The following is a 26,788-nucleotide window of genomic DNA, read 5'->3' as shown; positions in this document are numbered from 1 at the left end:
TAGGGGGTGTTTTTGCCAAAACCCATTAGAACCCAAAACCTTAAGGTAATCAGAACCCAAAACGCGAAAAGTTGCCGGTGCACATCCCTAATACACATTGGGCGTTTTTGCGTGTATGCAGAGCAATGATGGGGAAAATCGCTAGGCTGAAAATCACTTAGTGCATACACACTGAGAGATTTTCACCCATCCAATCGATTTCCCTGGGGGTGGACGGCTTTCCACAGCAGGACGCATGGCAAACCTTCCACCCAGTCGGTCATCTGCTGGCAGACGGCTGGCTGGATCTGCAATTAGCTGCAAATCCATTCACAAGCCGCTCACCATTGAAAGATTTTTCTAAGTGTTCATAGCCCAGGACTTCGGCAGCTGCGATAGAAGCCGTCAAATTGGGTCCGGAGCTGACATCACAAGTGTTCCACTGAAATGCCTGGGCAGGCCCACGTTTTCCCTGATACTCCCACAAAAAGGGCGGGAAACCACCCACAAACCCTGACTTCCTGTCAATTACCTTGCGTACGGCCAGCGATCACAGGACGGCCTGGCGTGCAAGCCGCGCGCACGCATAGTCTATCGATAATCGCACGGCCTGCCAATTCGCAGCCGCGCAATCAGGTCTGAATAACCCCCACAGTTTTCAACCACATGCCAGTTGTGCCTGTAATCTACAGAGTCCGATTATGACTTTTTATTCCATCCAATAAACGCAGTCGTAATAATGAAGTCTTGCCGTTACAATTTTCTCATCTTCATGGTCATCGCTGTGCGGTTATAACTGAGGACGGCAGACAGAACACAGTATTGCTTCTGCTTTCCTTAGAAGGTCACAGTGCCCAGATCTGAGTAGCACTAAAAAAAAATCTGAAATAAGTTTATCTAGTTTCCTCCATGAAGTCCAGTGGCTTGGAGCTGGATATGGGAAGAACAATCGCAGGAAGGAAGTGGATGGGTGGGAGCCCAGCTCATTCCCAAAGTGGATTAACGTGGACATTCTGGGAATTTGCAAACTGCTGAACTGACCGTAGCTCCGAACAGCGTTGTCTTTTGTTCTTTGGTGATCCGGTGACTCGTGGATTGTTTCACCTATTTTTACGTGGATTGGGACCTATTCACCTTCTTTTATACAGGTAAGTGATACATTACAAACTTCATTGCTGTCTCTTATCACTGACTACTGTATGTGAATGAGGCCCTGTAGCTTTCCCATATTTAAGCTTTGTCAGTATCTCACTGGGGGCAGATTTATTAAGCTTGGTGAAGTGATAAACTGTCTGGTTATCATTGGCCAATCAGCTCCTACCTGGGCAGTTACAGGCTTGGTTTGAAGCATGACAGGTAGGAGCTGATTGGCCGGTGATAAAAACCAGAAGCTTTATCACTTCACTGAGCTTAATAAATCTGCCCCTGATTTTGCTACACAATTGACTGTTTATAATGTAATTTCTGAATGTCATTTACTGTAAACATATACAGTTGTTTGAATGCAAGGATGGAGATTTGTACATCTTGTCTTTGCTGGACTGATATATATATATATATATATATATATATATATATATATATATATATATATATATATATATATATATATATACCTATAGTTAGGTAAGGGACCAGCCTCAGAGGAGATGAACTGGATACGGCCACTAGGTTGAGTCAATTAAGGTCAAAATACATTGTGACGGCCACAGGAGGTCGACAGCTGAAAAGGGTTGACATGGCTAGGGTCGACAGGGTTGGAAGGTCGACAATGGGAAGGTTGACAGTGAAAAAGTCGACATGGGTTTTTCACATAATTTTTTGGAGCCGACTTGTGCCGACATGCCCTAACATCCACTACGGGGGTATGGATCGCTAGGTCCACCCAAGAAAGGTCGACACCGGAAGGTCGACAGGCAGAAGGTTGACAGGGACTGAAGGTTGACAGTGTCCTTAGGTCGACAATGCAGAAGATCGACACAGGTTTTTTGATTTTTTTAGGTGTCTACATCTAGACGTCTAGTTCTAGACACTGTCTAAGTTGTACGGCAGCCCCTATTCAAGTCTCCCTCCATGCCCTAGTGGATAGTCGGCATGAACTACCGCCTGTTCTGGAACCACAGTGGGGAAAATATCAAAAACCCAGCATCGACCTTCTGCATTGTCGACCTTCCACTGGTCGACTAAGGACACTGTCGAGCTTCAGTCCCTGTCGACCTTCTGGTGTCGATCTAAGGAGTGTTGACCTTTCTTGGGCCGGCCGACCTAATGACCGTATCCCCACTACAGCGTGATAGGAGAAAAATAATAATTGTCAAGAATATTGGGGCCTTGTCAGACTGAGGTTCACCAGTGACTGCAATTACAAATATGTTTTATATTTCACACAAACTTCTACACAATACGCTGCAAAGGGGGAAGATTGATCAAATCTTGGGGAGAGATAAAGCAGAGAAAGATAAAGTGACATCCAATCAGCTTCTGTCATTTTTTTCTCGCACAGCCTGTAAATTATTATCAGAAGCTGATTGGTTGGTTCTTTATCTCACTCCATCCAAGAAAGAAATATGGCCCCGGGTTATTAATGGTGTTGCACTATCTGATGTCAGAATTGTCATATTTGCCATATTAAACTGGTATGAAATATACTATAGACAACCAAATACAGTACTGTAGTATCGGGGTCCATTGGAAGATTCCCTATAACTTAAAAAAAATGTATCCCCTTGATGGTATAGGGAGCGAGATAGCCAGATTTCATGCCTGTTGCTTGTATTCATAATGCCCTGCAACAGCTCATAGCTTAAGCCATTTTTAATAGACCCCCATTATTCAGAGGGCAGATTATATTAAAGAAATATTGCCAAAGGTGTCCCTTTAATGGTCAGCCTGGACTACACTGATACAATTCATATATCATTTTGTTAACATTAGTGATAAAGTTGTGAATACAAATGTCCTGTATTTCCTGGTGCTTTGTCTGCAATTCAAAAGCTGATGACAGATTCGTTAGCGGCATGTTGTAATTTAGCACAGATAAGGTGTGAAGCACATCAGCCAATCATAACGCATGGTTTGTCCAGTCTAAGCTCAGACAACCAGTGTTATGGAACTGCAAGTTTGCCCTGTCAGTCAGCAGTTACCTGGGCATTCTGACATTTCTAGTTCCTCATTAACTAGAGAGGTACAAGTTGTGAGCATTCGATTGGTTGCTTTTAAGTGCATTAGACTTGAGGCTGCTGTTCTATGTTGTTGAATATGTATTTGTGTTTTCTTGTGCTCTTTTGTCATTATTTGGTGTGCGGAGACATCTTAACAAGTACCAAGTAAACCAAAAAGTTGCAGTAATTCTTACAGGAACAGTACAGTAATGCACTGCCAATCCAGCACGAAACTAGGTGTTTTGGCGCCCGGGGCGGCAGCCATTTGGTAGCCCCCCCCCCCCCCCCCAAAAAAAACCCCCACCAAATTACTGCCTTGGGGACAGGCAGCGGGGGTCCGGGGACTGGAGAAGGTTAACTCCGGCTCATAGCGCTGCCGGGCTGTGGGCGGGAAGCAGATTTTGACTGATGACTTTGAAAAGAATTGCCGGACGCTGATTGGCTGAAGTCCGGCAAGTCTTTTCAAAACCTGCTTCCCACCCACCGCCCGGCAGCGATAGGAGCCGGAGTTAACCCACCAGTCCCCGGACCCCCGCTGCCCATCCCCGGGACCCCGCTGCCGGCACCTCACACTAGCGCCCCCTCCAGCGCCCAGTGCGCGTGACCCCCTACCCCCCCTAGTTACGGCCCTGCTGCTAGCCAGAGGCAGGGGCCATGGGGCAGTAACATACCCTCCAACATCTGAAGGGAATAGAGATGTGTGAGGTTTGCGAGTGAACCAGTTCTTTTGAAAGCGCGAGGGAGCCGTCGGTCACTAAAAGTGAACGCTAGTTTTTCTTGGATACCATGATACGTTTGTGTGGCCATGATCCCATCCCAGAGACACAGCCTGATCACATCCCTTACAGCCTTTGGCTTCAGCACTTTCCACCACGGATCACCCAACATCTGCTGCGCCCTTTCCCCCTCCACCACTGTCTGTTCTGTTCCCCACCACACCAGCACTGTTCATTGTTCATCCTCTCTGGAAAGAGCGAGAAAGAACTAGTTTGTTATCTTCTTTCTGGTGGCGGGTGAGCCAATCCCCGTTCCAGCGCTCGGCACTCTGTGCAGTGCAGTGATTCAGATTCAGTAGTGAGCGATCCAGTCAGAGTAGTTGGTTTGAGTCTGACGTACCGCTCCGCTTTTCTCTCCGGTATTGTATTGTGCTATGACATGTTCTGTTTGTTATTAGTCTAAATTACGGCTCAAATGTAAATAAAACGAACAAATGCTACACTCAAAATGGAAATAACCATTCCTTTTTTCAAAGTGAGCAAGTGAACCGTTCAAAAGAACTAGTGATCAAACGAGCACCGTTCCTTTTAGTGAGACACTTTGCCCATCTCTAGAAGGGAAGAAATCAGTAAAACGGGGCATGGCCATGGGTAAGGGTTGTGACTACGCCCCCTTTTTGGTCAGTACAGGCCATAAACACCAGACAAAAAGGTATTGTTATTTTTATTATCTTTATCGTTTATTTATATGGCGCCGCAAGGGTTCCGTAGCGCCTGAGGGTATAAGTATGCCGCAATGGTGCCACCCAAGGGCCCGTTGCAATGTGCAACAGCACTGATGGACACAGCATAGGATCTGAAGATGCAGCATAGGATTTGATGAAGCAGCATAGGATCTGATGACGCAGCATAGGATCTGATGACGCGGCATCAGATCACCTGCGACACCATTGGCTGCTTACCGAACATTGGTACTTGCGACATAATGCAACAGTGATCTGAATCAGGCCCCATATTTATTTTGGACATTTGAAATTTGCGCCATCTATAGCCTATGAATAGAGCTGAGGAAATAGAACAGAACAGAATTCCTTTATTCGTCTCACAATGGAGACATTTGCAATTAGCAACATAATGGCAATGACCGCATTCTGCTTTGTCCTGTGGCTGGAGCAGGTCTGGAACACATGTAAAATGATTCAGAAAACCTGCGCCAAGGCCTGGAACACATCCTGCTTTTGTTTAAAAAGAATAGGAAACAGGATACTTAATATAACAGACGATCCACAGAATGGAAATCACATACGACGTGTTTATTTTTCTCTTTAAAAAATGACAATTAGGACAGATTTGTGTAAATCTATTTCTTTTACGTTTGCATATGTTTTTAGTTGTTATAATGGTTATTTATTTGTCAGTACTTGGGGGGGGGGTTATACTGGTTCACTCCTTTTGGCAAATTCCTTCTCAAATGAACAAAACCATGTGCACTGCAGGTGGGGCAGATGTAACATGTGCAGATAGAATTAGATTTGGGTGGGGTTTTACTTAAAAGTGACAGCTATATTACAGTGTAAAAATAAAGCAGTCAGTATTTTCCCTGCACAAAAACAAAATAACTCACCCAAATCTAACTCTCTTTGCACAAGTTACATCTGCCCCACCTGCAGTGCACATGGGGCCTTATTCTGGTCGATGCGTAAATTTCCAAATTCTTTCGGATGGCGTTTTTTAGCCGTCTGCGCATGCGTAGGCAACGTTATGCGCATGTGCCACGCAAGGTCTCCGTACTTGTTCTCACTAATACCGTACAGAAATGTGCACCGCATTCACTCAGGAGATATGGGCGTATTATGGGCGTCATTCGGAAGTACACAGGGGCGTAGTTTCAAAGTGGGCTAAACTTGGCGTAAACATGGGCGTACACGAGGGAGTGCACTAATTCTGGTAGGCGTGCATTCGGACTGAACACCGACTGCAAACAAACCAAAAGGCAAGAAATATGCGGTGTCCATAAGCAAGTATTTCTTTGCGGACACCACTCGGTCATGCGCTAGGCATTCGGATCGCCCAATTAGTACTCCCGCACCTGAACCAATGTCACCTGAACACAATACAATCCACTCCTCTACTCATTACTCATTAATTACACTCTTTTCATTGCTTCAAGTGGAAACCTTGCAGCTTAAATGAACCATTACTAAACACACAAATCTATGCTGAAAGCACGGCTGCATTTGTTACACACATTTACACTGCAAGCAATGGACAGAACTTGCTTTCACTAATATAAATATACATGTCACTTTTACATTTACCAATAACAGCACACATTTGGGGATCAAAAGATAGTGGTATGTTTTGCGGAAATACACCGCATCGGTGCGTACGGCCATGTTCCCGTCCGTTCTGACGCGGTAAGACCGTGCAGACGCTGTAGGACCGTGCAGAATATGTGTGTGTCCACCACACACGCAAGGTTTGGATGTCGTCCGTAAACACGCCCTCTTCTTAAAGTGTGAGTCCGTCCGAATGCGGAGGACCGGTGGGCGTTTCTTCATACCATGTCCGCACAGCGTAGCGTGCGGACCGCTCAGAAAGAATTCGGAAAATTACGCACCAACCAGAATAACCTCCATGGTTTTGTCCATTTAAGAAGGAATTTGCCAGAAGGAGTGAACCAGAATAACCCCCTTGGTAGGGTAGTTTCACTTGAAACCTCCATACTACAATACTACACAGTGGCATAACTATCAAAACCGTCCCCCCCCCCCCAGTAAAGATAACGAACATCCACTCCCACCCCCCCCGACCCCCTGCCGCCTCCCCGTGCCTTACTTTCCGCTGTCCTTCAGTGCCAGGTGCCAGGGCCCCGCAGCCGGCTCACCTCCTGGCTTCTGCTGTTATGAAAAACGGACCATACCAAAATGTCTTTGCATGGCTCGCTGCGCTGGGCACACTATTTTATCCTCCCACCATACCGTAGTGAATGGTAGGGCAGGAAATACCACCTGTCGGCATATGTCAGCTAAAAGAAATGTAAAAAACTCATGTTGACATTTTGACAAAATTATCGATTTGTGTCTTTCTGTAAAAGAAAATGAGGGGCAAATACAGATGGAGCCATTCTCGCCATTTCCGCCAGCAGGTCATATCGTAAGAGGTGGCGGCAGCTGGCAGACGGCAGGACTGGGATGCGCGGGCGTCTCAAACGCTTGTGCGTCCCATTGGCAAGAATTGGGCGTCTTGTGCACACGTGCCCCATTCTGGCATACAGTGCACCCGATGCAAAGGGAGAAACTATGATGATAGCGGCTCCATCTGTATGGGCCCGATTCTTGTTCATTCTGACCCCCGCGTGTTCGCACGGTGGACCAATGGTGGTGCCCTGCACAGGGCTTCTGAGCGAGCGCCCTGGCCGACCTGCACTGTTGGCGTGGCACTTCCACAGAGGGGTGGGAGGATGGGGCTGTACCGGGGCGGACGTAGCGATGGGCCATGGGAATGCCCACCATTTCATGGGCGATCCCATGAAAACGCTGGGCATTCCCACGTGAATGCCAACGTGATGTCAGCCGCCCGCGCTGTCTTCGGGTGGAAGCCCGCAAATATAAGTCAGTCTCCACTGTTGGCGAGCCCTGGAGCAATCATTTGATGGTCGTCAATGATCAAATGGGACATGCGAGGGGATGGGTGGCGATTCGGTGGGGCGGGCACTGTGGGTTCATAGCTTACCAGGTCAATCAGAATCCGGCCCTTTGTGTAATGTGAATTTTACAGTCACTGATTACGAACTTAATTCTTATGTCATGTTGGATCTCACATAACTGACTCAGGAGTTAATAACTATCAGCCTGCAATTCCTGCACCGGCACTATGGGCATGACTCTGATGTGTACACTAATGCATTGGCAGCTGGGAATGTGTGCGCAGCTAATGTGTGAGTATATGCTAATGCTGCGCCTGGAAATATACTGAGACCTAAGCACCAGCAGCCTGGCAAATCTCAGTGTCTGCAGCCCCCACTGCAGATCATTCGCCATCTCAGTTACCCTACGGTCATGCAGCATGGCCGCAGGAAGAAAGCCGACAAAAATCCTATTATCTTCTTGAAGGTGCTAAATAAAAAAGGACATTTTACATTTTTCACTGGATTTCTTGGCCCGATGCGTCGGAATCAGGTGGAATGTGGCCAAATCAAATACAGATGGAGCGGCTGTCTCCCTCCCCAGCAGTGTATCAGATTTCAGTATCTGGAGGCTGCTGGAGGAGGGCGGGCCAGCGGACATGGACGTGTGATCGCCTCACACACTTGCGTGTCCATAGCAGAGAATGAGGCGCGCAAGCATCTCTGACATGAAAGCACCCCATGCGCCGGAGTGGGTCAGCGGACGGCGGGATGGGAGCCACTCAGATGAGAGCAGCTCAGATGTAAGTATATGGGCACCTTTACTGTACTCATTACAGAAAGACGCTATTTTAGAATGTCTCCAGCAGTCTAGCTCCTCTGCTGTGCAATAGAATTTCTATCTCCTGTTGACTCACTACTAGAGATGGGTCGTTCGCGAATGAATCGTATCTTTTTTTTTGGCGGATCACTTAAAAGAATGATTGAGCCGCCAATCCCGAAAAGGTGACCGGTCATTCATTAACTTGGATTTTTTGTTGTTGATTGTGGCCCAAAATGGTGCTTAGGAAGTCAAGTACAGGGGAAATCTTTGCGAGTGCTACCGATCTCTCGCGAGATTTCATGCTTCATTTGTATCAAAGCAACCTTTTTTTTAAAGCGAACAAATGAATCGTCTAAAAGATCCGACTCTTTCCTCGGGGTGGGCGCTAGATCCCAGCTCTTTTTAGAGACCCGTTTTGCCTGTCTCTACTCACTACACTTTCCTTCTTCCCTTCTACTCAAATAACTTCTCACTAGGGAGAAGCTCGGACAGACCTAATGGGCCCCATACTGTACATCAGCAATTAATTGTGACAATCCTGAGATCTGGAGATAATTGCCACAATTAATTTTAGATGTGTGGGCTCCCCCTTTTGGCAATCCCAATCAAAAATTAATAGGGATCGCCAATCGATTGCTTAATCAGATTTTTAAACATGCTTAATAATCTGGTATTATCTGCGGATCTTTTTTATATGTGTGGGCATTCCCAATGCGTCTTCTTCATCTATTTACATTATGAACAGCTGAAATGACAATCGATTGGGCAATTTCCAGATATGATGATGCAATCTTTAGATGGAAAAATCTGCCGATCACTGAAATAAGTCTGTAATGTGTGGGCAAGTCAAATAGATTGTAGAATCCATTTATCTGGCCAAAAAATCCCTGGATCTGGAAATCCATTTATTGTGATTGCTGATGTATGGGGCCCATGACTGCTGCAGACCGAGATTTACCATGGTAGATGTGGGTAGAGGATTAGCTGCGCTGTATACAACTCCGAAGAGGTCAACACCAGACAAGTCCTGGAAACATTGGAAACACTGGAAACATTAATTTTATTGACATTGCCTGTTGTGCAAATCTATTACTGAGAACCACTGAAATACTATATGCATTGGTCCTTGTGTGACACCTCTAGTGGTGTTTCTTCACCTTGCGTTGTAGACCAGACCTGCTGTTCCTCAAGTCTCTGCACATCACAGCTTGGCCGTTAGCTAGAGACAGCTCAATGCAATAATAACCCGACTTTTGATGATACATCGTTTTTTTTCAACGTCTTCCGTTGGTCGCGTCTCTCAAGTAAAAGATTAAAGCAGCATATACAGTGCATCACCGTGTCAACTGAATAGGCCAAATATGGGTAGAAATACAGTAAAGCAAATAGAAGACTTTATCACAGCTGTTCCCAATGACACCTAAGTTAGGCTTTAAGGTCAATTACTATTAATGCAAATAGTATCTCAATATTTACCAACAATAGTTAATATCAAGTCTAAAATATACAATGGATCTTCTGGCTTGGAGCTGACTCTTGAACACAGTATATAATAATCATATTAATACAGCAGAAAACAAATGACACTAGATTGACATCAAAATGTGTTGCAGAGGAACCTGTAGGGGACATGTTACCTACGTGGTTAAGACTGGATGTATCAGAAAGTCAGTTTTCGTTATTGAGCTACTGTCTACATTACTTAGGTGACACCTATATGAATATGGTCCAAAGTGCATTGAAGTGTTATATATCCATTATCAACCGGTAATATATTTGGGGGCTTCAGAAGTTTTCCTTGAGCATTTAGCATTTAGTTGAGTAAGAATAATGAGCGATGACTGCTGGTAAATCTCCTGCCACATAACAGCACTTTGTGCCCTATTATTAAATACACCCACATGTTTAACAAAGACATTTAAAATTTTAAAATTTCAACTATGCATTCACTAATCTAAACTTTGCTCCATGGGAGTTTGGTAGATTTGAACACTGGGACCTTGATGAATCGCACATTCTAAAAGGGACAATACAGATTTGAGCATAGAATGTAGGGAACAACGCAACAAAGGAGCAGGATGCAATGGAAGGTTTGGACTAATGCGAAGTATCCTGTTTTTCAACAGAGGAAAATGAAAACAGGATGCAGCCTGTGCGCTGTGACCGCTGCAGATGACACTGGACTTCTACCAGCACCTGCTGGGGGTGAGATTAGTGGGCATGGGGGTAGCACCAGCCAAATATATATCTCCTACCCCCAGGATAATGATTAAAAAGTCCCTCTGTGATTGATGAAAGCTCACCTACAGATGGAGCGCCGCTCGTTCTTGCAGGGGGCAAGCGTGCACAAGACGCACGCATGCCCCGTGTAGGCGGAGCTCCCCGCCGCCGTCCGCCACCTCCCCCACAGCCATCGCCAGTCCCCACCGCTGCCCCCTGCTGAGACAGGCAGGGTCCCGTCGCCCAGCCGGCAAGAGACTGGGACACGCGTGCGCGTTAGACTCACGAGTCGTCCCAGTCTGATGGAGTCCCTCTCCACCGGCTCTCGCCAGCGCGGACGTTCTGGCGAGAACCGAACAAGAATGAGAGGGACTCCATCTGTATGTAAAACACACACAACACTTATGTAGCTATAAAAATCTCCTATCACATAGATAACCATCAGTCCCAATTTTCATGGGACAGTCCTCATTTTTTTTATTCGAATGCCCCGCTGTCACCCGCAGTGTCTCTCAGTGGGAGTAGGTGACAGTTGGTAGGCTCCCTGGGGTAATTCAGTCCTGATCGCATGGTTGCAAATGTGCAACGGCCAGCAAATTAATGTATACGCTGTGCCAATGGATGTGTACGGCTAGAAAATACTTTGCAGCCAATAGAAAATGACCCAAATTCTTTGTTACATGCTCACTATCAAATTAACTTTCCATTGGGCATTAGTCATCGCAAGCTAGCAGTAGCCAGGGACTTACTCCGGTGAATACAGGCTTATCGGGCCCGGAGCTGAAGTCACACACCCTCCCCTAAAATGCTTGGGCATGCCTCCATTTTCTTGGACACTCCAAGCGTTCTTCTGGCACTCCCAAGAAACAGGAAGTTACAACCCCCAGACACCTACTTCCTGTCATTCAACTTGCAAACGGCTAGCGAATAGAAAAAGTAGCTAGACTTCATCGCTGACCAGCGCTGGGCAAGTGCAGTGCGAATTCACATCAATGTGATCAAGTCTGAATTAGGCCCTCTGTCACTTATTGCTCTGCTTAGCATTGGGAATTAAAGGGACCATGATGATGCCCTCCCCACCATATTTGCCTATTCTCATAGAATTTTGAGGGAACTGGTAAATGTCTGTGAGTCCCCACATACCGTGAATAGGTCACTCTCCCGCATCTTGCTCATTTCTGGGTTAACAGGGCAGGACCGAGGGTGAAATTACATGTTTCTCAGAGATCTGCATCAGCTTGGCCCTACCTAGGGTTGACTGGCACTTTTGGGTACAGGGCAAAATCCTGGTGGGCCTCAGTGCAGGAATATGTTTGATGTATTTCTATAGAAAGTACACCAAAATCCTCCCTCCTGCCAATTAAATCAAGAGGGGCCTCTACGGCTGCATTTCCCCCAGTTGACCCCTTCACGGCCCAGTTCAATATTGGCCCCGCCCTCTAGTCATGATCCCACAATTCATTGCATTGAGCCGCGGGTGGACTAATGAAGTAAAGTACCCCGACCTCTGCAGTTAGGGGGGACAGGACAGATCTCTCTTAACGAAATAAAAAAAGTTAACAAGTTCATACCCTGCACATTTGTCCATTAGACCTTCTCTCTGAGATCTCCAGGAGTGGCAGAGAGGCCTAGAGTTCCATTTTCTAATAGCTTTATCAGTCATATAGGAGGTGCTATGCTGACAGAAAGCTGTGTGTGATACAAGTCACATAACGTACTGAAACTCAGAAATGCTGAGCGGGGCAACAATATAAGATTGGAGCCTGAAATATTATGTGCACATCAAAAAATAGTTTCAGAAGCTACATTTTTGTAACTGAACTGATCGTAGGCAGACACTGTGCAAGTAAAAGGGGAACAGAACATTAGGATTTTAATCAAAATTTTGTGGCAGTTGTCCTTTAAATGCATTTCTGAAAGGGTCAACACAGGTCTTAAATCCCAGCACTCCGACCCTGGTCAAGAGCTTTAACCTGGTGTGAAAGGGGTATAACAAAGCCCAGGTCCATATCAACTCACAGTATACCGGGAACAGGCAGCTTGGGAGCCTGCGCAGGCTCATTGTCCAAGAGTGGCCAAAGTGGTTATGGGAAAGGAGAGGGCCGGAGCCATTTTCAAGCTGGATAGTAGATTTTATATATATATATGTGCCGCAGGCGCACAGCCTTACTTTGCCGCTGGTGCTGTGGCTTCAGTCTCTGGCTCCTGTACTTTTACTGCGCTGGTCTTCTGTTCCGCACTCTGCGAAATACCTGCCCTGCCTGCTCGTATTGCTCAGCATTCTTTTATAAAAGTGACAGGCCACCAGCAGCAGGAGCCAGCAGGAAGCAGCAGAAGCCAAGCCAGCAGACTGAGAACTAGAGAAGTCCACACCTGAAAGCAGGATCTGGAGCAGCAAAAGGTTAAGGCTCATGCAGAAGAGCGTTGTGTGGATTTGGGATTAGGTGGGGGGCCCCAGAAATATCATTGTACAGGGCCCCAAGATTTCTGTTGCCGGCCCTGCCAACAGATGAATGAACATCGAAAGTATAGTGTAGGAGAAATGGGCACTCACCAAGGTCTTAATCAGCAGCAAGTTTGTTTAGTAGGCACAAAGGTGCATCCGACGTAACGTAACGTTTCGGTCTAGTATAGACCATCATCAGGAATTAGTGCAACAAGCATAGCAAGTAACATGGTCAGACAGGCAACCTGGTATCAATCCTCCAGAGAGGACAGTTATATATAACAACAACTGTTGGAAGCGACCATTGTTATACAGTAGCGCAATATTAGAGATATTGTTTTATATATATAGCTTTCTGTGCGGCAATAACTTCAGTCCAACGTTTCAATCCGTTTCAAGATGCTTGAGCTAACAGCGGCCCCTAGCCTCCCTACGGAATTAGCTGCACTACCCCGCACCGGCATGGCAGGAACAACACCATATAGAAAATCACCAAAACAGTTTTAAAAACATGTACACGTTAATGCACAATAAACCATGTTAATGGCAATGAACAAACATCAGTGCCCACTTGATTTGTGACAGTTTCCCCAGTAGGCTGACATTTGGAGGTATGGATTTCTGACAAAATCCTTTTTCGATGGACAAAACTATGTGCACTGCAGGTGGGGCAGATGTTACTTCTGCAGAGAGAATCAGATTTGGTGGGGTTTTACTTCAAAGTGAGATCTATATTGCAGTGTAAAAATAAAGCACAGAAACAAAATAACTCACCCAAATCTAACTCTCTCTGCACATTTTACATCTGCCCCCCTGCAGTGCACATGGTTTTGTCCATCTAAGAAGGATTTTGTCAGAAAGAGTGAACTAGAATAAGGCCCTTATTGTGAACCCTGCAACTTTTTTTTTTCTTTCAATGGTTCACGTTTAAGCTAGATTGTTGTTTATAATAAAATACCATAACTTTAATTGCACTAAATCGACCAGGAGACATCAGCATTTAGATTCCTTCTGGAAGAAATTTACCCCCTGATGAAAGCTTGATTATAAGACGAAACGCGTTGAGTTATGTTACTTCTGTTCTATTTGTTTGAACTCATCACAACCAAATAAAGATTTTTTGGATAAGCTTATTGTCAATTTATTGTTGCGGACCACCACCAAATTCACAAGTCATGGACTATTGAAAATACAGCAGGGTATCACCTGCTAAGGAATTGTTTTGGTGCTTTTCCACTTTTGTTATTCTCATATATATATATATATATATATATTATAGATTATGATACAGCCATGCAACTCTATGCAGTTTAAATGGTTAAAAAATACAAATTACATTGTTTATAGATCTGTTTCTTAACCCCTTCCCGACATTTGACGTACATTTACGTCATGGCCGGGATGTACTTCCCGACACATGGCATAAATGTACGTCATGACTTTAAACTGTCACTGCGTCTCGAGACGCAGTGACAGAGGGACGATGTCTGCTGTCCCTGACAGCAGACATGTCCCTGCATGCCTAGGGGGGGCTGCGATGTCGCCCCCCCGTCGGCGATCGCTGTGATTGGCTGTTCAGTGTGAACAGCCATTCACAGCGTTTTCCTGTGTTACCAGCGAATCAGACGCTCGGTAACACAGGTGTCAATCACCGCCGGGCGTCAGGGGGCATGAGGGGGTCATCGGTGACGATGACACCTCACCCCACCCTCACCCCACCTGCCCCCAAGGCTGTGATTGGTCCGTGGGACCCACGGACCAATCACAGCCAAGGCGCGACATTTAAACTAACGGTGACTGCGCTGCAGACGCCATTCCGGTCTGGAATAGCGTGCAGAGCGGTCACCGTGCCTATCTGCCATGATACTGACCTGATCCTTGCTAATACTTACCTGATCCTTGCAAATACCTTACCTGATTACCTGATCACTGCTTGTAGCGTGCTGGACGCTTCCTGGATCTGACTTCTTGGGACTTCCTGCTGCTGCTGCAGTGTGATAGAGAGATAGAGAGATAGAGAGAGAGAGATAGAGAGAGATAGAGAGATAGTGACAGAGAGAGCTATATTTTGTGTCTGCTACCTTCCCCCCTTTTTGGGGGTGCAGGTTTTTTTTATATATAAATAACTGTCAGTGCTGCTGCTGCAGTGTCATAGAGTGATAGATAGTGATAGATAGTGATAGATAGTGAGAGATAGAGAGATTTGTGTCTGCTACCCCCCCTTTTTGGGGGTGCAGGTTTTTTTTTTATATATATAACTGTCAGTGCTGCTGCTGCAGTGTCATAGAGTGATAGATAGTGATAGATAGTGAGAGATAGAGAGATAGAGAGAGATAGTGACAGAGAGTGATAGAGAGTGTATATTTTGTGTCTGCTACCCCCCCTTTTTGGGGGTGCAGGTTTTTTTTTATACATATAACTGTCAGTGCTGCTGCTGCAGTGTCCTAGAGTGATAGATAGTGATAGATAGTGATAGATAGTGATAGATAGTGAGAGATAGAGAGAGATAGAGAGAGATAGTGACAGAGAGTGATAGAGAGTGTATATTTTGTGTCTGCTACCCCCCCTTTTGTGCTGATCAGTATATCTGTGCTGATCAGCAACTTTTTGGGGGCGCAGGGTTTTTTTTTTTATATATATACCTGTCAGTTGCTGCCAGTTGCACTGTCAGTTGCACCAAAGGTTGTGCACCTGCTGCCCCTCACTGGTAATCAGTGTTGCATCACTGATCACCTTTTTTTTTTTTTTGAGGCTGCTGTGGGTCTTTTTTTAATTTTTTTTTTACACACACTGTGATTTTGTGGGTGTCCTGTGGCCACTGTGCGCTGATCAGTGACGTACATCACTGATCAGCTTTTTCGGCACAGGGTTGATCTATTTTTTTTTTTTTTTATCAAATTCCTGTTGCCTTTGAGCGCTGTTCAGTGACGGACGTTACTGACCAACATCTGTGCTCAATTTTTGGCGCAGGACCTTTTTTTTTTTTTTTTTAACCCCTTCAATTTTTTTTTTTTAATTGGGTTCAAATTCCTGTATAAAGTGTTTTTTTTTTCTGCACTACATACACACTACACACTACATACCCCCCGGGTTGAAATAAAGTTTGTACCCCCCCCCTACACTATACACGTGTTGAAACATTTCACTACCAGTAACACAAAAATAAAAATGGCATCCCAAATGTCATCCCAAATGTCATCCCAGTCATCCAGAAGAATGTATTCAGCGGAGGAGGCATATGCCATGCTTGCCTCTGATTCTGACACAGCCAGTGAGGCAAGCGGGGAATTTGAAGGATTCATCTTAAGCTCCTCTTCCTCCTCTAGTGATGAGGGACCCCCTCAAAGACGCCCCCGTAGAGCAGCTGAGACCCCCCCCCAATAATTGATCTCGTATGGACCCCACCACCAGACAATTTTGAGCCCCAGGTTCCTGAGTTTTTGGCCATGCCAGGAATCCAATTTGATTCCACAGGTCTCAGAGAAATTGACTTTTTCAAATTATTTTTCTCTGATGATTTTATAAATTTAATTGTGGACCAAACTAATTTATATGCCCAGCAGTTTATTGCTCAAAACCCCACGTCATCATTTGCTAGGTGGACCCCTGTAGATGCAGTAGAGATGATGACGTTTTGGGGTCTGGTGTTTCATATGGGCATAGTAAAAAAGCCAGAAATTAGGCAATATTGGAGTACAGATGTTCTGTACAGCACCCCATTTTACCGTATGGCCATGCCCCGGGCTCGATTTGAGACGATCCTTAAATTTTTGCATTACAACGATAATGCACAGTGCCCACCCAGAGATGATCCCACCTTTGACCGGCTATTCAAAGTCAGGCCGGTCATTGATCATTTCAGTGCCAAATTTGAAGAGATGTACATCCCAGATAAATTCATTTGCATAGACGAGTCCCTTATACATTTTAAAGGAAGGGTTAAATTCCGCCAGTACCTTCCCAGTAAGAGGGCAAGGTATGGCATAAAAATGTATAAGCTGTGTGAAAGCACCTCAGGGTACACCCACAGGTTTAGGGTATATGAAGGGAAGGATTCAAGAATTGAACCGCCAGAATGCCCCCCCTCCCTCGTAGGTGTTAGTGGAAAAATTGTCTGGGATTTAGTGCACCCCTTCCTGGATAAAGGTTATCACCTCTATGTGGATAACTTTTACACCAGCATCCCCCTGTTTAAGGCCCTTGGTTCAAGAGGTACAGCAGCTTGCGGTACTGTGCGCAAGAACCAAAGAGGCCTCCCAAAAACGCACATTGCCCAAGTAATGAGAAGGGGTGAAAGCAGGGGAATATGCACCGAAAATATGTTGTTGGTCAAATATAAGGACAAGAGGGATGTCCTTATACTGACAACAATTCACGGAGACAGTACCACCTCCGTCCCTGTACGAGGTACCAGTACCCACACCTCCAAACCTAATTGTATCCTGGATTACAATAGGTACATGGGCGGAGTGGATCTTTCAGATCAGGTACTGAAGCCGTACAGTGCCCTGCGGAAAACAAAAATCTGGTACAAGAAGCTGGCCGTGTATATCATCCAGATGGCACTGTATAACGCTTACGTGCTATTCCGTTCTACCGGCCAGAGGGGGACATTTATGCACTTTCAAGAGGAAGTCATAAAGGGCCTAGTATTTGGGAACCAGCAGGCAGAGGGCCCCAGTACTTCTAGTACTGGCCCCCGTATTGTACCAGGGCAGCATTTTCCTGATGAAATCCCCTCCACTGGAAAAAAGGGCAGGACACAAAAAAGGTGCAAAGTTTGCTATAAAAAGGGAATAAGAAAGCAAACTATTTTCCAGTGTGACACTTGCCCCGACAAACCCGGCCTATGTATAAAGGAGTGTTTTAAAATATACCACACATCTATGGATTTTTAGGTTCATCATTTCACCGTGCTTCGGGGGTCTTGCTAATGCCACATAGCACCCACCATTCATTCCACCAGAATCTGAGCCGCAAAATCCAAAAATCACTCCTTCCCTTCTGAGTCCTGCCATGCACCCAACTGGTATTTTTTGGTCACATGTGAGGCATTGCCGTACTCGGGAGAAATTGTGGCACAGATTTTGGGGTGCTTTTTCTCCTTCATACCTTCTGAAAATGAAAAATTTTGAGCCAGAACTGCATTTTTGTGTAAAAAAATGTAATTTTTCATTTTCACTGCCCAGTTGTATCAAAATTGGTGAAACCCCTGGGGGTTTGAAATGTACACTATACCCCTAGATGAATTCCCTGAGGGGTGTAGTTTGCAAAATGGGGTCACTTGTGGGGGGGTTCCACTGTATTGGTGCTTTGGGGGTCTTGCTAATGCGACATAGCACCCACCAACATTCCACCAGAATTTGTGCTGCAAAATCCAAATATCACTCCTTCCCTTCTGAGTCCTGCCACTTTTTGGTCACACATGAGGCATTGCCGTACTCGGGAGAAATTGGGGCACAGATTTTGGGGTGCTTTTTCTCCTTCATACCTTCTGAAAATGAAAAATTTTGAGCCAGAACTGCATTTTTGTGTAAAAAAATGTAATTTTTCATTTTCACTGACCAGTTGTATCAAAATTGGTGAAACCCCTGGGGGTTTGAAATGTACACTATACCCCTAGATGAATTCCCTGAGGGGTGTAGTTTGCAAAATGGGGTCACTTGTGGGGGGGTTCCACTGTATTGGTGCTTTGGGGGTCTTGCTAATGCGACATAGCACCCACCAACATTCCACCAGAATTTGGGCTGCAAAATCCAAATATCACTCCTTCCCTTCTGAGTCCTGCCACTTTTTGGTCACACATGAGGCATTGCCGTACTCGGGAGAAATTGGGGCACAGATTTTGGGGTGCTTTTTCTCCTTCATACCTTCTGAAAATGAAAAATTTTGAGCCAGAACTGCATTTTTGTGTAAAAAAATGTAATTTTTCATTTTCACTCACCAGTTGTATCAAAATTGGTGAAACCCCTGGGGGTTTGAAATGTACACTATACCCCTAGATGAATTCCCTGAGGGGTGTAGTTTGCAAAATGGGGTCACTTGTGGGGGGGTTCCACTGTATTGGTGCTTTGGGGGTCTTGCTAATGCGACATAGCACCCACCAACATTCCACCAGAATTTGGGCTGCAAAATCCAAATATCACTCCTTCCCTTCTGAGTCCTGACACTTTTTGGTCACACATGAGGCATTGCCGTACTCGGGAGAAATTGGGGCACAGATTTTGGGGTGCTTTTTCTCCTTCATACCTTCTGAAAATGAAAAATTTTGAGCCAGAACTGCATTTTTGTGTAAAAAAATGTAATTTTTCATTTTCACTGCCCAGTTGTATCAAAATTGGTGAAACCCCTGGGGGTTTGAAATGTACACTATACCCCTAGATGAATTCCCTGAGGGGTGTAGTTTGCAAAATGGGGTCACTTGTGGGGGGGTTCCACTGTATTGGTGCTTTGGGGGTCTTGCTAATGCGACATAGCACCCACCAACATTCCACCACCAAAAATCACTCCTTCCCTTCTGAGTCCTGCCATGCACCCAACTGGTATTTTTTGGTCACATATGAGGCATTGCCATACTCGGGAGAAATTGGGGCACAGATTTTGGGGTGCTTTTTCTCCTTCATACCTTCTGAAAATGAAAAATTTTGAGCCAGAACTGCATTTTTGTGTAAAAAAATGTAATTTTTCATTTTCACTGCCCAGTTGTATCAAAATTGGTGAAACCCCTGGGGGTTTGAAATGTACACTATACCCCTAGATGAATTCCCTGAGGGGTGTAGTTTGCAAAATGGGGTCACTTGTGGGGGGGTTCCACTGTATTGGTGCTTGGGGGGTCTTGCTAATGCAACATAGCACCCACCAACATTCCACCAGAATCTGAGCTGCAAAATCCAAAAATCACTCCTTCCTTTCTGAGTCCTGCCATGCACCCAAATGGTATTTTTTGGTCACATGTGAGGCATTGCCGTACTCGGGAGAAATTGGGGCACAGATTTTGGGGTGCTTTGTCTCCTTCATTCCTTGTGAAAATGAAAAATTTTGAGCCAGAACTGCATTTTTGTGTAAAAAATGTAATTTTGCATTTGCACAGCCCAGTTGTATCAAAATTGGTGAAACCCCTGGGGGTTTGAAATGTACACTATACCCCTAGATGAATTCCCTGAGGGGTGTAGTTTGCAAAATGGGGTCACTTGTGGGGGGTTCCACTGTATTGGTGCTTGGGGGGTCTTGCTAATGCGACATAGCACCCACCAAAATTCCACCAGAATCTGAGCTGCAAAATCCAAAAATCACTCCTTCCCTTCTGAGTCCTGCCATGCGCCCAAATGGTATTTTTTGGTCACATGTGAGGCATTGCCGTACTCGGGAGAAATTGGGGCACAGATTTTGGGGTGCTTTTTCTCCTTCATACCTTCTGAAAATGAAAAATTTTGAGCCAGAACTGCATTTTTGTGTAAAAAAATGTAATTTTTCATTTTCACTGCCCAGTTGTATCAAAATTGGTGAAACCCCTGGGGGTTTGAAATGTACACTATACCCCTAGATGAATTCCCTGAGGGGTGTAGTTTGCAAAATGGGGTCACTTGTGGGGGGGTTCCACTGTATTGGTGCTTTGGGGGTCTTGCTAATGCGACATAGCACCCACCAACATTCCACCACCAAAAATCACTCCTTCCCTTCTGAGTCCTGCCATGCACCCAACTGGTATTTTTTGGTCACATATGAGGCATTGCCATACTCGGGAGAAATTGGGGCACAGATTTTGGGGTGCTTTGTCTCCTTCATTCCTTGTGAAAATGAAAAATTTTGAGCCAGAACTGCATTTTTGTGTAAAAAAATGTAATTTTTCATTTTCACTGCCCAGTTGTATCAAAATTGGTGAAACCCCTGGGGGTTTGAAATGTACACTATACCCCTAGATGAATTCCCTGAGGGGTGTAGTTTGCAAAATGGGGTCACTTGTGGGGGGGTTCCACTGTATTGGTGCTTGGGGGGTCTTGCTAATGCAACATAGCACCCACCAACATTCCACCAGAATCTGAGCTGCAAAATCCAAAAATCACTCCTTCCTTTCTGAGTCCTGCCATGCACCCAAATGGTATTTTTTGGTCACATGTGAGGCATTGCCGTACTCGGGAGAAATTGGGGCACAGATTTTGGGGTGCTTTTTCTCCTTCATACCTTCTGAAAATGAAAAATTTTGAGCCAGAACTGCATTTTTGTGTAAAAAATTTAATTTTTCATTTTCACTGCCCAGTTGTACCACAATTGGTGAAACCCCTGGGGGTTTGAAATGTACACTATACCCCTAGATGAATTCCCTGAGGGGTGTAGTTTGCAAAATGGGGTCACTTGTGGGGGGGTTCCTAAATTTTAGCATCTTATGGTGCCTAGAAACCTACATGGTGCCTAAAAAATAATCTCATAAAAAGGAGGCTCCAAAATCAAGTAGGTGCTCCTTCTATTATGAAGCCTGTGGTTTGGTTAACGTGCACACTAGGGCCACATATAGGATATTTATGAAAACAAAAGAATTGGGGGAATCAATTTTTAGTCACATTTCTCTAGTAAAATGTACTGTGTTCCTTAGAAAAATGTATTAAAATTGCAAATCTGCAAAAAAAATGAAATTTTGAAATTTCACCTACACTTTGTTTTAATTCCTGTGAAACACCTAAAGGGTTAACAAACTTCCAAAATGCTGTTTTGAATACTGTGAGGGGTGCAGTTTTTGAAATGGTATCATTTATGGGGGTGTCTCACATACAAGTCCCTCAAAGTCACATCAGAACTGAACTGGTCCCTAAAAAAATCAGTGTTTGAAATTTTCTTGAAAATTTGAGAATTTGCTATTCATATTGTAAGCCTCCTAGTGTCCAAAAAAAATTAAAAGGAAGTTGAAATAATGAATGAAACATAAAGTAGACATATGGTCTATGTTAGTTATTAACTATTTTGAGTGGTATGATTATTTGTCTCACAAGCAGAAAATTTAACATTTTGCAAATTGCTAAATTTTCCATTTTTTCACGACATTTTGGTATTTTTCACAAAAAAACACAGACTGTATCGACCCAAATTTACCACTAATTTGAAGTACAATGTGTCACGAAAAAACAATCTCAAAATCACTGGGATAAGTAAAAGCAAAAAAAAGTTATCCCCACTTAAGTGAGACATGTCAGATTTGAAAAAAAGGGCTCTGTCAGGAACGCAAAAACTGGCTCTGTCAGGAAGGGGTTAAAAAATAGCCCATGTGTTTCCAATTTCTATTAATGTACACCTGGGGTGCTCCCCCTGTTCCTTCCTACTACAACCCTTATACTATAGGCCAGTCATTTGGTTTTATGTCTCATATGGGACTGATTGCAGAATGGTGTGGTCATATTTAGTCATTGTATGACCACAAATTCCGGTACCTCCCTTTCTCTAAAAGTGACATCATGCTCTAGACCGGTTCTCATGTCCTCATGTCTTCATATAACACCCCCCAACCCCCCTTCTGCTCTCTCCTTCCAGACCTTATTACCTGGTCGTGTCCTTCTTATCTCATGCCCATTACTTTCCTTGACTCATTTCCCCTTGCTGGAATTTCTATGATGTCAGGAACTTGAAATGTACTTTAAGAAAACGTTTCCAGGAGCTCATTCCACATCTTTAACAATCTCCTTTGTTTTGTCATGATGTGTCTTCCTCCTGCTGATTCACTGCACTATACACTTTCATCTGCTGCACTTTAGATACAGGGAAAGAGCAATATATAAATCAAATGATTATTATAATTACAACTTGTGTAACGGGACAGGACGTCAGACCTGTTTATGATTATAGCACAGTGTATTACGCATATCCTATTCACAGCTCATCAATGTTCTATACCGGCTGCAGGACTTGCATATTGGTGTCCGTTAGAACCTGGATGGTGCTAAGTAGAGATGGAATGTTAGATCTAAAGACCTAAATGAGGACACATGACCATATGTTTTAAAAAGTAGTATGATCTGTTTTAAGCTTGGTTTATGATTATTTATTTATTACCACTTATTTATATGGTGCGCACATATTCCGCAGCGCTGTACAGAGTATAGTTGAACAGTCACATCAGTCCCTGCCCCAGTGGAATTTACAATCTATATTCCCTACCACATGTACACGCACAGACCTTCATGCTAGGGATAATTTTGTTGGGAGCCAATTAACCTACAAGTATATTTTTGTATTATGGGAGGAAACCGGAGTAGACCCACACAAGCATGGGGAGAACATACGAACTCCACACAGTTAGGGCCATGGTGGGAATCAAACCCATGACCTTAGAGCTGCGAGGTAGTAATGCCAACCATTACACGTCCATGCTGCCCAATAATGGCTACAAATTATTTGAAGTGTAATATCACATTGGGTGGGACCGTGATGATGAATTTCTAGTACCTCCCACTGGGCAGAATGGAAAATCAGGTACTGAGTATGCATACTCAGTATAAACTTGCATATTATCACTCAAAAGAGAACTGTCTCCTTGGACCGAAGGTTCTATACATCATATCATGAATTCGATACATCCCGCCAAATATTGGGTATATACCGGCATTAATAATGCTAGAATGTACTGAGAAATGAATCACGAGGTCTCCTTAATGAAAATAGTACTTCCGGGTTAATGTGATGTGTACACCACAGGGGACACTGGATGACAGGGCCTGATTTTAGGTTCCAGGTGTCCTAGGCTAATACACATGTAATGCTGCTATACACAGGTGTATGGGCGATAAGGGATTTGCCAGTCATACTGCCCATGTGCATGTAACAAAGGTTATACAACTGGCATGTAGGATCTAATGCTTGTGACATGGGAAGCAGACTTTGGCTGTAGGCTGCCCGGCTGGCACTGTACCACAATGCACATAAAGTAATGGTTCCATCAGTAAGTTATGTTGACAGACACCTTAATAACATTACCCCCCACAGTACATTGGGACGGTTGATAGCTAAAAGCATGGAATAACCCGGGTGGGATCTGATTAGATCCCTCTCAGTAAAACATGCAAAAAGAATCCCATAGGCTTCTACTAGGCATTGCCCATTGGTTACCAGCTCTGGAATGTATCCCATTTGGAAGCCTGGTACATATGGAATGCATCCAAAACTCCAAAAATGGCCATTTTCAAATTTTTGGTCTGCACTTATCTCTATTGTGCATCCCACCATTGAAAGTTTGATACAACTTCACCCAGCCTGCTAACTCTCTGGGAACTAGTATAAGCAGTAAGATATCCTTGTGCATGTTATTCCAGCCTGTAAGAAAGCTGAGACCTCTATGTATAGGTGACCGGAACAGCCAGCCTGGCGCAGCATTCAGCCCTGGGGTGGTAGTGGAACTGCGGTTTAACATGCCCTGTCAGTTACATTGCTACTGGTTACCCAATACCGGTATACACAGACAGAAGGTACAAAAACATACTGTGTGTTGTCATATGGACCCAAACCTAAGCTGACAAACTTACTGCCCATCACTTTGTATGTAGAACTGGGGCATGAATGCCCACCAGGAAATGCCCTTCTGCCAGTGGCGTAACTATAAATTTTGCTCCCCCCTGCCAAAAAGTTTGTGGGGGGGAGCAAAATTTATAGATTTATACAACTCTGTGTACAGTCAATACAATCAGTGGGGGGATTTGTCATCTCTGCCATGGCCCCACCCGCGCTGTGGCTGAGGCAGTGCTCAGTCAGTGGGCAGCGGCAGGCGGCAGTATGTCAGTGCGTCGAGCAGGTGCCGGCGCCCACACAGACCCTGCTGCTGCTTGCTCCCCCAAGTGGCTGCTGGGGCTGCCTTACAGTAGTTACACCTTCATGAGCTTGCCTGCGCTACAATTTGACAGGTGTACCACCCACATTTAAGGGTGTGGTTAGTTTCCAGAGTGGGTGTGGCTAGCCACCACACTGGTTTGCCTGATCATTAGAGAGTGCATGAGCTGGGTCTCTTGATAAATATATGTATTATTTGAAATACTACTCACACATGCATCAAATTCATGCACTGCAGAAAAAACTTCATAGTCTTGTGCAGTATAATGTATAATTTAAGGGCACAGTCTGGAACCGCATCCTGAGAGGAACAGGATTGGGGCCTAGGTAGTGGGGTCCACTGGGGGTTTCTAGTCCAACCCTCCAGGATCGATAAAGTCAAAAATAGGCACAGGCCGAGTATAGAGCACCCCTAATCATACGTTCCTACCTAAATTGTCTCTTCTCCAGGAGAAGCCTCGAGAGGAGACTCTTCAGATTTTTCCTGGGCGGGGCTTGCCATCATTAAGCCCCGCCGCCGTTCCGGTGAATGCCGTAATTGGCGGCTCTTCTGGAAGCGAGTGGTATTACATGACATGATTTTAGCCTCTCCCCCTTCCCAAAGAGGGAGGGGAATGGGAGTTGATGCGGGAGCCTCGCTAAATGCAGGAGGCTTACCCACCCTTCCAGGGGGGTGGGAAGGGGACATGATGTTCTGGACCCTCCCGGTCATCCCATAGTACTGTATGTCCCTAATACACATTAGCTTTATCCTCACACCCCGTCATTATGAAACACAATAGGCTGCACATCACATCCACACCTCTTCCCCTGAATCCTGCAGACTCGTAGCTGCATAAAGGGACGAGCAGCTGCTGTAGTACACACCATGCATACAGAACAATATGGGAAATCATCTGAGCTGACCTCATTATGCAGCAGTCCTCTAATAGCCATGTGTGAGCGTCTGTCTTCTGAGACAGATGGTATCACTAGATCCCATAAAATGAGTTCTAGAACTCACAAGCCACGCTGAGTCCCTCGTATAAAATGCAGATAGGTGCGTGCTTTTATCCGAAACTGCGCCCACTAATTGATTCACGGGCTCTGAAAGATTAGTCTTGTTGTGCTTATTGAAATGATTTAGGATAGCTGTCAGGTTTATTTCCATTGCACTTATGCAAATAATAATAATCATAATAAGGATGTGGCCATGCAATCACTTACAGCAGCTGTCCCATTTGGAAATAGCTTTGCTGTTACATTAGGCATTTGTTTTCCGTATGATAAGATTATGTGTGCTTTTAGTTTTCTTTCCTGAGTACGAAATAACCATTCATCCTTGTTTTAGTGTCGTTGCCTAGCAACTCACTCTCGGAAGTAGAACTTAAGAAATGAAGTTGCTTACAATGGAATTGCATGGAGGGGGACAAGGTCAGCGGCCAGTGGCCTTGAGTCAGTTACTGTATCAGAATAAGCATTTAGCTCATTATTGCAGTGCCATAAAAGATAGTGATAGTGTTTAGTCATACCTCCCAACAGTCCCAATTACAGCGGGACAGTCCCGATTATCAGGGCCTCTCCCGCTGTCCCTTCCGCGGCCGGCAGTGTCCCGCGGTGAGGGGGGGCTGTTGGGAGTCCCTCCTGTAGGCTGCTAAACAGCGGGGAATAAACGCTGTGCGCATGTGACAGCATCTATTCCCGTAGCCAGGGGGCTGGGGGCATGGCTAGAGGCTCACAGAGCCTCTGGGTCATGCCCCCATAGCGACAAAATGGGGGCGTGGCCTCGCGGGAAAGCCGCAAGTATATGCCACGCCCCCAAATTAGGCCACGCCCCCGAAATTTTCGACGCGCAGGAGCAGCGTCCCGCTTCCAACTGGTCCAAAGTTGGGAGGTATGCTGTCCCTCTTTTTGTGGGAATGTCCCTTTTTTTGGGACGTTCCAGCATCCCACCCCAGGTCGGCAGTGTCTCCTGGGGGGTGGGGGGGTGCATTTGGGAGTCCCCCCTGTCACCCTGAATAGACACTGTTA

General features: G+C 45.1%; 1 protein-coding gene across 1 annotated transcript in view; it reads left to right on the top strand.

Annotated features, from left to right (window-relative positions):
- Positions 1-799: 799 nt before the first annotated feature.
- The window catches only part of CDH5 (cadherin 5), a 67,630-nt gene continuing 41,641 nt past the window's right edge, over positions 800-26,788 (top strand). The window contains exon 1 of the mRNA XM_083165483.1: positions 800-1,127. The gene's annotated coding sequence lies outside the window, so the exon portion shown is untranslated. The remainder of the gene's footprint in view (positions 1,128-26,788) is intronic.

This window comes from Crinia signifera, chromosome 11 (assembly GCF_055691185.1).
Source record: "Crinia signifera chromosome 11, ASM5569118v1, whole genome shotgun sequence".
Classification (NCBI taxonomy): Eukaryota; Metazoa; Chordata; class Amphibia; order Anura; family Myobatrachidae; genus Crinia; species Crinia signifera.
The sequence above is the reverse complement of the archived record's forward strand: the minus strand, read 5'-3'. Positions and strand labels throughout refer to the sequence as shown.